Source organism: Crinia signifera, chromosome 3 (assembly GCF_055691185.1).
Source record: "Crinia signifera chromosome 3, ASM5569118v1, whole genome shotgun sequence".
In the NCBI taxonomy this organism is placed as follows: domain Eukaryota; kingdom Metazoa; phylum Chordata; class Amphibia; order Anura; family Myobatrachidae; genus Crinia; species Crinia signifera.
Genome location: NC_139219.1, coordinates 214205162 through 214217235, shown reverse-complemented (window position 1 = coordinate 214217235; position 12074 = coordinate 214205162). Strand labels below are relative to the sequence as shown.

At 44.4% G+C, this 12074-nt stretch overlaps 1 protein-coding gene across 2 annotated transcripts in view; it reads right to left on the bottom strand.

The window, feature by feature from the left end:
• ERICH1 (glutamate rich 1) overlaps positions 1-12074 on the bottom strand; it is a 70045-nt gene that overhangs the window by 35235 nt on the left and 22736 nt on the right. The window lies entirely within an intron of this gene.

Genomic DNA, 12074 nt, shown 5'->3' with positions numbered 1-12074 from the left:
CACAAGGAGACAGGAAAAAAAGACACCAGGGTCTGGGAGGAGCAGGGATTTATACAGGAAGGGGAGGTCCCTGGGAAAAAAGTAACCTGTCTAATTACGAGGAGGAGGGATGGAATCCCAATGTTAAGGCTGCCATGGGATCGTAGAAGAAACAAATATATTGTTTAGAATGGCCCTTTTGAGCAATATCTTTTAGAAAAACACATGGGGTGTACACTCAATATCATTAATGATGCTTGCTCCAGCTCTTGTCGGAACATGCAGGTTAATTTTGGCTATATAGCGAACAACCTGCATGTTCAGCGGCCGGGGGTAACGTCACCGGAAAATATTGTCGACTAGATCATCCAGTGTGTGTGCACAATGTTGTCCATGTGCGGCACGACCAGTATCGTTAACAATATCGGCCATGTTGCGGGTTGTCTAATGTGTATGGAGCTTAACTTGTTTTCCCCATTATTTATATTTGTAGTGAATACAACTAAAATAATAAAGGCTTGCATACAAGTAAAGCAATCTCTTTTATTAAATATGGGCTAAGCCAGTGATATGTGGCTATAAATCACAGTAAACAAAACCTGAGAAGCCTTGTGTAATTAAAAAATAGGTACTCTTTACCTAGCACGGCGCCCACGATCTTGATCGTGGGCATCGTGAGGTAAAAAATCGCGTCGGTCGCGTCGTATGCGGGCTAAAGATGCCCGGACGCGACGCGACCGACGCGATGTCCACGATTTCCCCATTGAAAACCCATGTTAAACATGGACATCGCGTCGGTCGCGTCGCGGCCGGCCATAAATGTGCACACGATGGTCGCGACGCGATGCCCACGATTTGCCATAGGAATCAATGTTAAAAGGCCCGATGGACACGATTTTCATGTTAAATGGCTGAATGGACCCGATTTTACCATAGGAAACTATGTTAAATGGGCCTTAGAGCCCAAATAGTTACCCTGAACTCTGAAATGGCCCCCCCAATTGTTTACGCCACCCCACGATCAACGTCAACCCGAAGCGTGGCGAGCGCAGCGAGCCCGCGTCCTCCGACCTTTTCATACCCCCACTATCCACGTCGGCGTGGAGTTGAGAATAGAATAGTGTGGCGAGCGCAGCGAGCCCCGCGAGGGGACGCGGATACCTTCACGCGGATACCTTCACGGGCTTCACAGGTGTCCGCGTCGCCATGGACACCTGTGAAGCCCGCGAGGGGACGCGTATAGCTGTGAAGGTATCCGCGTGCGCTCGCCACGCTTCGGGCTCGGTGGCTCGCTGCGCTCGCCACACTATTCTATTCTCAACTCCACACCGACGTGGATAGTGGGGGTATGAAAAGGTCGGAGGACGCGTACCGCCGCCCCTCGCGGGTTTGCTGCGCTCGCCACGCTTCGGGTTGACGTTGATCGTGGGGTGGCGTAAACAATTGGGGGGGCCATTTCAGAGTTCAGGGTAACTATTTGGGCTCTAAGGCCCATTGAACATTGTTTCCTATGGCCACATCGGGTCCATTGAGGCATTTAACAGTAAAATCGCGTCGGTCGGGCCATTTAACATTGATTGCTATGGGAAATCGGGTGCATCGCGTCGCGGGCATCGCGGGTACATTTATGGCCGGCCGCGACGCGACCGACGCGATTTCCATGTTTAACATGGGTTTCAATGGGAAATCGCGGGCATCGCGTCGGTCGCGTCGCGGCCAGACATAAATGTACCCGCGATGCCCGCGATGGGCGCCGTGATAGGTAAAGGTACCAAAAAATATTACATATAACTGGCAGCAAAACAAATATAGATATTACTTAAACAAATATCATTAACCCATTATCTGGAGCTGTGTATGCAACATTTTGGGGTAATGTTCTACACAGGATTAAGCACGCAGAAGGAGGAGAGTGCAGGTGCAAACTCTAAATACAAATGCTATAGCTATTAATAATATTACTATATTGCATTTCAGAGGTTCTTAACATAATGATGGCCATTATTACGGGCCTGTCTACCATGCCCAGGTAACCTCTATCAGACAAGTCCCTAACACTACTATGGGACAAGTCCAGGGCACGAGACACCCCAAGCCAGTCCAGCAGAACCACACCATGGCATCACATTGGTGCAAAATTAAAGTGACAGTAAAGGGATCTAGGGAAAATTATAGGTTATGTCTTACATAAGTAACATAGGTAAAAATAAAATGTAAAGGGTGCTACATGTATACAAAACAAACTAAAGAGGTGATGAAAGCTGTATGATATGATGCCATGAAACAGCAGAGCTGCACCAGCATAGAGAGCCCCGTGCCCCAAACCCAGTCCTATAGACTAGCACTCAGCATATATGTACATATATCAGTATATATACACAGGGTTCGCAAATACTCGCTATAGCGAGTATTTTACCCACTTTGGAGCACCAGGGACTCATTCTTTATGAATGGCTGGGTCCCCTGGGACCCAGCCATTTCGGCGTGCACTCCGTGTTAATATGTGTGACAAGGGCGGAGGGATCTGTTTCCCCCTCAGTTGTGATGCGACCGTGGAGAAGACACAGCGTGACTTACGGCCGCTTCATACATTTCCTGGGCGCAAAAATGAAAGGGTCCCTGTCACCGCAGAGCCTTAGGCAGCAGTGCACGGAAGCCGTGTAAGCTGGCTCCTGCACTGTGCCTCAACAGACGGCTGGAGCCAATACCAGAAGCAGCTGCTCAGCAGGGGAACAGAGCTGCAGCTGGTGTGAGGAGGGGGCACGAGGAACCGAAACCAGCATTGGGGGCCAGAACCAGGGAGGTGTGACAGTGAGGATCGAGCAGACCCGGGCAGGAAGTAGAGGAAAGAGGGGTTCGTGGTCCATTTAGCAGGCTGCTTGGCTGTGTCATGTAAGGGGATTTATTGCTAGCAGGACTCGGGCTGCAGACTTCCCTCCTCCTCTCCTACCTCGCAGTGCTGCTCTCTTGTGTGTCACTGTCACCTCCTCCAGGCTCTGAGTGATGGCTGTTAATGGCCCACTTGTCCCCTCCTCCCCTCACTGCATGGCTGGCAGAGAGGCTGCAGCTCAACAATTAACTCTTAACAGGCAGAGTTGCCTGTAGGAGAGGAGCCTATAGACTTCTGCTGCTGGGATTTCACAAACCCTTTCCCTTCTATTCCTGCTGCCATTACTTTTACAATCCTGATTGGTGCAGCACAGGTGTCCCTATTCCGACATTATGCCTTTTTCTAGTATATGTGTATCTTGCTTTATGTGAGTGGGCAAATTGCCAATTGATTACCCCCCCCCCCCCAACAGCTACAGTTTTGGGGTGCCCAAATCTATGTTTGCTTACCAAAAACCAAATAGGCTCAGGCTGGCCCTTGGCTCAGGGTATATGCAATATGGCAGAGGAGGAGGAGGCTTTATTCCGTGCAATGCTGGGGAAGGGGAGAGTATGGCTTTATTCCGTTGGGACCCAGAAAAGGTCAAGTAGACCCCGATTTTTGTAAGTGAGGGGTCCCAGGGACCCATAATTTTGGGGGGTTTTCGCGATCACTGATACAGATGGAGCCGCACTCATCTGAGCGTCTCCCAGCAGGCTGATCACCATCCTCTGCTGGTGAATGGGGCGCGTGCAAGTCGGAGACGCCCGAGCACCCCATTCTCGGCAATGGTCATGCGTCCATGCTCTCCAGCGTACTAGCCGCCAGATACCAGCGGCTGGCAAAAACACTGAGTGGCTCCATCTGTAGTAGAACTTACCCTTATAGTGCCAAACAGTGTGCAGCCTTGAGTGCAGGACTCCATGCTAGGTGAAAACAATCTGGAACAGGTGGGAGGGGTGCTAACCAAGGAGGAAGGCGTCCCTTTTCCTTCCAGTGTATATGCATGCACATAATATAATACATGGGGGGAGGAACATAATGTGAGGTGCTGCCTGCTGAGACTTGCAGGCCCATAATAATGGTCATCATTATGCCAAAAACCTCTGAAATGCAAAATAGCATTTGTATTTAGAGTGTGCACATGCACTCTCCTTCTCCTGCTTGCTGCACTACAAGTCTCAGCAGGTAGCACCTCACATTATGTTCAGGGTGTATAATCTAGGGTCCCTCCCTCTATCTACACAGGATTTAGGAAAAGAAAATGCTCAACAACATAGCAGAAGATGCACATAGCCTTGGAGAGAGTTGAAATTCCAACCAATCAGCTCCTGGCATTTTAATAATGTGAACTGAGCACCAGCCAATAGATAGGAAAACAATTGAATTGCTGCGGTGGGGTGCCATTTTGTCACGATCACTGCTGACGCGAACATTTCTGCTCGCTACCTCCGGAGGTTTTAGCACCCAACAGGTATTTTTGCATTGGACTATTTTAGGTGGGTTTAGCTGCTTTGCATCTCCAGTCAGCCTCTCTCCTGGCAAGCAATGCCGTAGTAATCATGATTAAATTCTCTCCTCCACCTTCCTTACGTATTTCATAGAGGTTTGTGGGCCAAGCAAATTGTCGACCCTACCCATACCCCATTAGTTCGACCACTAAAGGTCGACAAGGCTTAGGTTGACACATGAAATAGGTTGGCTAAGGTCAACTGGGTGGGAAGGTCGACACAAGCATTATGTCGACAATGGGAAGGTCAAGTTTTTGTCCCGAATTGCGACACAAATCAACATGTATCAGTGTACGGCATCACCTCGCTACGCTTGGGACACTATTATATTTTCCCTCCACATCCTAGTGCAGGCATTCCCAACCACGGTCCTCAAGGGACACCAACAGGGCAGGTTTTAGTGATATCCAGGCTTGAGCACAGGTGATTAGTACCTGAGTGATTCTGGATTAAACCACCTGTGCTGAAGCCTGGATATCACTAAAACCTGCACTGTTGGTGTGCTTTGAGGACCGTGGTTGGGAATGCCTGCCCTTGTGGATGATAGAGTATGAAATACCGTCTGTCAGCTCAAAAAAAAAAAAAAAAAAAACCTGTGAAAAGCTCATGTCAACCTCTTTTAGTGTCGACCTAATGCTTGTGTTGACCTTCCAACCCTGTCGACCTATTTCACGTGTCGACCTAAGCCATGTCGACATTTAGTGGTCAACCCAATATATGTGTCAACGTTCACAGTGTCGACCTAGCGACTGTATCCCGTATACTGCCTTTGCTTGCAAGTACTAATCAGGGATCTTATATCCTCCTATATACTACATATTACCCCTCATATCCAGACTGGCACCCGGCAATAGGGTTCGCACATGAATTTGCCATTTTAATTATTTTGATGGGATCAATTGCAGATCCAAATTATGTTAATTGAAACATAAAAAGTAAATTTTTAATTAGACGAAAAAGAAAAAAACAAATTCCAAAAGTGCTATCTGCCTGAAATGCTGCTGGTTTTCCATTCTCTTCTGTCATTTTCATTTGGGTTTATAGCAATATCCTTAGACAAAGCATTTAGAAGCATTAAGCTGTTCCCAAACACAAAAGGAAATTATGATTATAAACGGTTTTGAAGGACCGTCACCTATACTCCTTTATGCAGGAAGGAATACTCAATGTTCTCCTAAATGCTGGCAGATACAGCTCAATGAAACAGCAAACAAATGTGGCTGTGATAAAAAACACAGCACAGACAAGTGTATGACCGTAAAGAATATGTATGGGTGCAAGCCTCCCAGGCATTTGCAGGTAAAACACAAAGTCGGTACAGTGCGGCAAAGATAGAAATGGAGGCAAGACAGATAATTCTAACCTTGTGTAGAACTCAAATAGGACTAACTTGAGCTTCTGAGAAGTCAGGTGGAAATCTATTTGAAAGCACATGCTAATATGATTTAAAAAAATTGGAAACTAAAGACACACTTCAGCAATCCCACATTATTTAAGTTTTCCAGGCTCTTTTTCTTGAAGTGCTTCACTACACAGCAGTAATTACAACAGGCAAAGATAAATTAGACTTGTTTATTTTATTGTACTAGCAAAGCTCCATGGCACACATCTACCTTCCTGAGTAATCTATATACTGTAATGCAATCAACTGGTGATCAACATTTTCATCACATTGGAATTTGTGACTGTGACCCTTTTACACCAGTGTTGGTAACTTTACTTAAAGGGGTTTGGCATATTTTGCTGGCATTCATGGGGCAGATGTACTGATGTCCCGTACACACAGCAAGTGAGCCTCCGTGCTGAGCCATTCAGTGTCACTCCGACTGCTCAGATGCACCAGGGATGTGTGCTGAGCGATCTGTCACAGCCACTGTTCTCTGGAGAGAGAACACTGGTGATGACTAGATTTATATTGCATGCAGTAGAAATCTAGTCAGGGATAGCATTGAGCAGGACCGCACATCGCTGTCGCCGGGGGTCAAACACAGCAATCCGTGCATCATTTTTAAACAATTAGTAAGATCGCTTCGAAATTGGGCTTTAAATCGGCTGTGTGTATGCCCCATAAGCGATGGAAAGTGATAGAGTAGAGAAAGATAAAGTAACAAACAATCCGCTCCCTTTTTTTCTTCTCTTAAACACAGCGTGTAACATGGCAGATAGGCGTTATTTGGCTGATACACCCCACAATGTTGACTCACAAATGATGACATGCAGCATTAACCACGTCGACATTCATGATGATAAAATTTCAACAAGATTAGAATGTCCACAAAATGTGGTTCAATAGTGTCTTATCTGGCGGCTCCAGTGGTGTTTTCTGAAACCACCGGTCAGTGATTTCTACTGTTTCTTCTGTGGTGAGTATCACTTACACATAGGGGGTTCTTCTGGTTGATTGGCAGCCTTGTGAGTTTACCAGACGCCGCCCTGGGGGCTGCAAATGGATTTTGACATAAATATCTGTTCACAAGCTGTGGGGGGGAACACCCACGGGCCTTCGAATTATGTGGAACCTAGATCTGCGTGGACGTTCAGAAGGAAGTGGGCGGACAGCTGACATCCGGTTAGGTCAGCTGTCCGCCCCAGGCACCCACGTCACAGGGCGATTTCCATGGGAATGCCCAGGAAACACTGGGTGCTCCCATGGGTACGACTATCCACAGTCTGGTCACTGTGGCCGCACGCACCCAGCGTATGCACATGTGCAGAAATGCAGCTGCAGATAAGCATAACCTCTACTTCTGTAACCTAACCCTAACTCTCTAGAACCGCAGCCTAACCAGACATCAACATTCCACAGATACAGACATGTTCAATAACAACATTTTAACAATGTCCAAATTGTTCTGCCATTAAGTTTGTAGTCATTGCAAATTCTGATCTTAGGACTGCCTCCCTGCATTATAGAGACACACATCAGCAGTTCCCAAACACTACTCTTACTTCCCATACATACTCAAAACACACCACCTCATGGCAAAAAAACTGACACTCCGAAAAATCAACACAACCATCAATATGTCTGAGCGTTGATCGCTTGGCTTAATTTTTTACTCTTTTTCATAGCTGCTGTTATAAACGGGTTACTCTGCCCTTCATGTAACAAAAGAAAAAAATACTTAAAACAATGCTAATGGAAAGGATTTTTTAATATTTAGCAATTTTCACACATACAGTATTCAACATTTTCAATGAAACTTATTATACAATTCCACCAGCCGGTGACAATGATACAATTAAAATACCATATACAGCACACATAAAAGCTGTTGCAACTTGTGCGTCCTTATTCTTTGTGAATAAGATGCATTAACAGAATAGGTCCCATAGAAAGATGTTTGGCGCTACTTAGTCACATGGTGCTCACGCATTGTGTGCAATATAACTTGCAGCACATATAGATGTATATGGAGACATCTTTAGTTGTCTATGGTCTTTATGTATTAACCCCTTTGAGTGCCAACATCTGAGAGAGATGTGCAAAATATCCGCAAAAAATGCCAGCGTTGCTCACATTTGTTATATAAATTCAATAAAAAAAGGTTGTGTACAAAAGATTATATTTCCTATATAAAAGGTAAACATTACATTAGGATTTGTTTGCTTGCAAGTTTTCACACCAATTTTGATAAATTCACTTGGCACGCAAAGGGTTGGGAGGTTTATAGTATTGGATTACAGTTTGGATTAACATTTATTCATACATCCATTTCATCATTCAGTTTTGAATATTTTCTTAGATATTCACTATACTGCATCCCCACTGCTGTCCTGTTGCGGCTGCACCTGTCACACTGTCTAACAGGTTGCAGCCACAGTAACTAGAAGCTCCCCCACCCCCTGTAAAAACCAACATCAGGAATCATTGAATAAAAAGGGGGCAGGGCTACATAGGACTAAAAGGGAAGAGCTTCACTGGAGTTACGGTCTTAGCTACTGTACATGGACCAGGGCTGGGCTGCAGAGAATGTGCAGATTCGGTAGCAGGTGGTAAGTTAGGTTAGGGAGAGTTAGTGTGTCTAAATGTGTGTGTGTTATGTGTGTAAGTGGCACTACTCCTGTGGGCATTATATGTGTAGGTGGATCTACTTCTGTGGGCATGGTGTGGGTAAGCGGGTTTGGCGGTCCTCCAGTGCACGCTATGTGCACTACTACTGTGGGTACTGTGTGCATAACAGGTGCTAATACTGTGAGCATTATGTGCGCAATAGGTGAATCTACTGTGGGCATTATGTGCGAAAGCGTCACTACTCCTGTGGGCATTACGTGCATAGGCGGTGCCACACCTGTGGGCATAAGGTGTGTAATCGACGCTAATCCTGTGAGCATTATTTGTTTATGAAGCTCTACTCTTTTTGGCAATATGTGCAAAATTGTGCAGTTTGTGCACTAGTTTGGGATCATGTGTGTAAGTGGTGCTACTACTGTGGTCACTATGTGTGTATATGGCTCTACTACTGTGGTCACTATATGTGTATATGGCTCTACTACTGTGGGCATTATGGGCCTTATTCTAGATCCCTCTTTCTGAAAAGATCCTTCTTAGATGGACAAAACCATGTGCACTGCAGGGGGGCAGATGTAAAATGTGCAGAGAGAATTAGATTTGGGTGAGTTATTTTGTTTCTGTGCAGGGTAAATACTGACGGCCTTATTTTTACTCTGCAATATAGATCTCACTTTGAAGTAAAACCCCACCCAAATCTAATTCTCTCTGCACAAGTAACATCTGCCCCACCTGCAGTGCACATGGTTTTGTCCATCTAAGAAGGATTTTGTCAGAAAGAGTGAACTACAATAAGGCCCTATGAGCTTAAGTGCTGCTCCTCCTGTGGGTATTATAAGTCACGCTAAAAGTCACACTAACACTGTAGGCAATATGTTTAAGTTGCACAACTACTGTGAATATTACAGGTCTGTAAGAGGCACAACTGCTGTGGGGATTATTTGTGTAGGTGGCGCAATTACGGTGAGCATTATGTGCAAGTGGCACTACTGTGTAGCATAATGTGAATAAAGGGCCATACTATGTGGTGTAATATAAATCAAGGGTACTACATGAGGTGTAATGTAAAGAAGATTGTGGCACTGTGGAGAAATTTAACACCGTCAATGGTGGGTTTGTCCTGCCCCAGAAATACTCACCAAAGCTTTACCCACTAATCTTCTGCAGCAGCCCCATCTCCTCTGGGTCTGGGGCTGCTGTTGCCAACTTAGACTGTTCTTGGACACTTTGGGAAGTTCGGGATCGTTTTTTTGGGTGGGTGAGGGCGCACTTGGGCAGTTGCTGCCCGATGGTGTTGCACCAGTGGTGCAATGCTGGAGGCACACCTACATATCAGTGACATGGCCGGAAATGTTCTGTTGCGGTGCAGCCCGTAAAATTTCCAGGCATACCAAGAAGTGGTTAAAATAAGGGTACTATTGTGTGGCCACGCAACTTACTTGTGAAACCACACCTTTCTTCCGGCATGCAATGTCACTTTATAAATTTGAGCCTTCCCGTACATTACAGTTTGAAGAGACGCACCATACACCCTAGCACTTGAACTGGTTGTAGAATTGTATATCGATTTCATAATGTAGAGCCATGCTATGCTGGGATAAAGTTGATAACTTTTCACTTGTTGGCTTAGTGCATTTTAAGCTGTTTTTCTTTAATTTCTTTGCAGCACATCCTCTTGTGATTTCTTGGGCATTCAGTCAGGCTCAGTATCCCAAGGGGATTCAACAGTGTCCTCCTGAACTATGAGTTTGGTCATTAAAGCAGCTTTTCTGCAAGCCTCATCTTCACCAGTTTGTACTTTTATTGGTTCAGTAATATTTGTTCCAACTGAATGTCTAGCACCTACAGTACATCGGCCTCATTACTTTTATTACAGGATGATTCTGCCTTATTTATGTGGTGGATGGAAGCTGAAGCCAGCTGGGACGGTTTTGTAAAGGAACCAGTTGTAAAATACACAGAAAAGAAAAAGATAGGCAAAATATCTAGGGGTGACTTTATGTATAAAGTCTTCTTTACAATCATATCCTGTACCATGGTAAAACCACATTTTCATTAACGTTTCTCATTGCATGCAGCGGATGTGTCAAACTTGGCCTAGAAGCCTTCTTTGGAATAAAGTCACAGAGCCAAATTCTCTAAGCTTCAAAAGTGATAAAATGGAGAGTGATAATCAGCCAGCCAATCAACTCCTGCCTGACATTTTTCAAACACAGTCTGTGGCATGGCAGGTAGGAGCTGATTGGCTGGCAGTTTATCACTCTCCATTTTATCACTTTTGAAGCTTAGAGAATCTGCCCCACAGTCTTCATCAGAAAGTCAGAAAATATTTGCGAATTTCAAATTACAGAGGATTTGTAACTCCGCATAGCTTATATTTTTGGTATATCAATCTATATGTAATTATAATAATTTTTTCCCTCCTTGATTTTATTAATTTGTAATATTGTATTTTCGATTGAGGGAGGTGCACCCAGGAATATTTATGCTATTTCAAAAAACTTGAGAAAAAAAGTATTCCTACAAGGGGCACTCTTGTTTAGATTTGTATCATTTGTTTCTTAATGATGTTTTTAAATCAAAAGTGTCACAAGAAAAACAGCAAAGGATATCTAAAACATAACTTTTAATCATACATTAAAATTAGCTAAATATTAAGAATTAAGCTAAAAAAGTGATAAGTGAAAATAAAGTGTGATACATCAATAATAATAAATGTTAAAACAAATTTACTGTGTGTTTTATTACTGGGGATGTGTGTGTCAATAATCCTATTGTTGAGGAATTGAGTATAAGTTACACTCTGGTCAGGGTGGGTATGAAATGACAAGCCTTTACATATACAGTTTTCTCCCTTATTCCCACTATTGTAACAAAATATAAAAATGTTGTGGCACTTATATGTTAGTTGGGCGCCCACTAAGCTATTTGCTTAGTTTTCTGCATCCACTCGCCACACTATATAACATAAACCCCATGCCGACATGTATAGTGGGGTATGAGCGTACTAACTATAGTGGGCGCCCAACTAAGTAACTAAGTACCGATTTTGTGCTTGAGACACTGTTTGGCAACAATGTTGCTCCAAGTTTATAACAGTATTACTCAAATGAATATCTGGATGATTTTACAAAATGAATAAAGTACTTGCTATATTAGTAGGTCCAGTTGTCTTAATGGGCCCTATATTGTGGGTCTGTCTCAATAGTGTCAAGTGGCTAAATGTGTTAATTTTACAATGCCACTATTTAGAGATGACTGTTTAAAGTATATATAAAAAAAAACCCTGAAAAAACAATTGTCAGTTGTGGAGGTAATGGGTAACAGGATAATTTATTATCCCAGCATACCTTGCCATAATTTTAGCATTCCCTACTAGGAAAACTGTGGCAAGGCATGATGGGACAGCTCTCTTGATAAGTTGGGAGTGTAGAGCAAGGGAGGGAGCGAGAGTGTGGTTTCTAGGCAGGACAATCGAGATGGGGAAGCGGGGGAGTGCTTCTTGGCAACATACAGACAGGTAAGCAAGGGAAGGTCTGCTGCCTAGCACAAACACTTGAATATAGCAAGCAGGGGGGGAACTTGCCTTGTAGCAGATGTATAGTGGCTGGTGAGGTGAGTGATTGGCGGGCGGCTCTTAGCGGGCGAGTGAGTGGCGGAGCTGGTAGAAGGCACATGATTTATTCAAGTGGGTGGGCGGCTC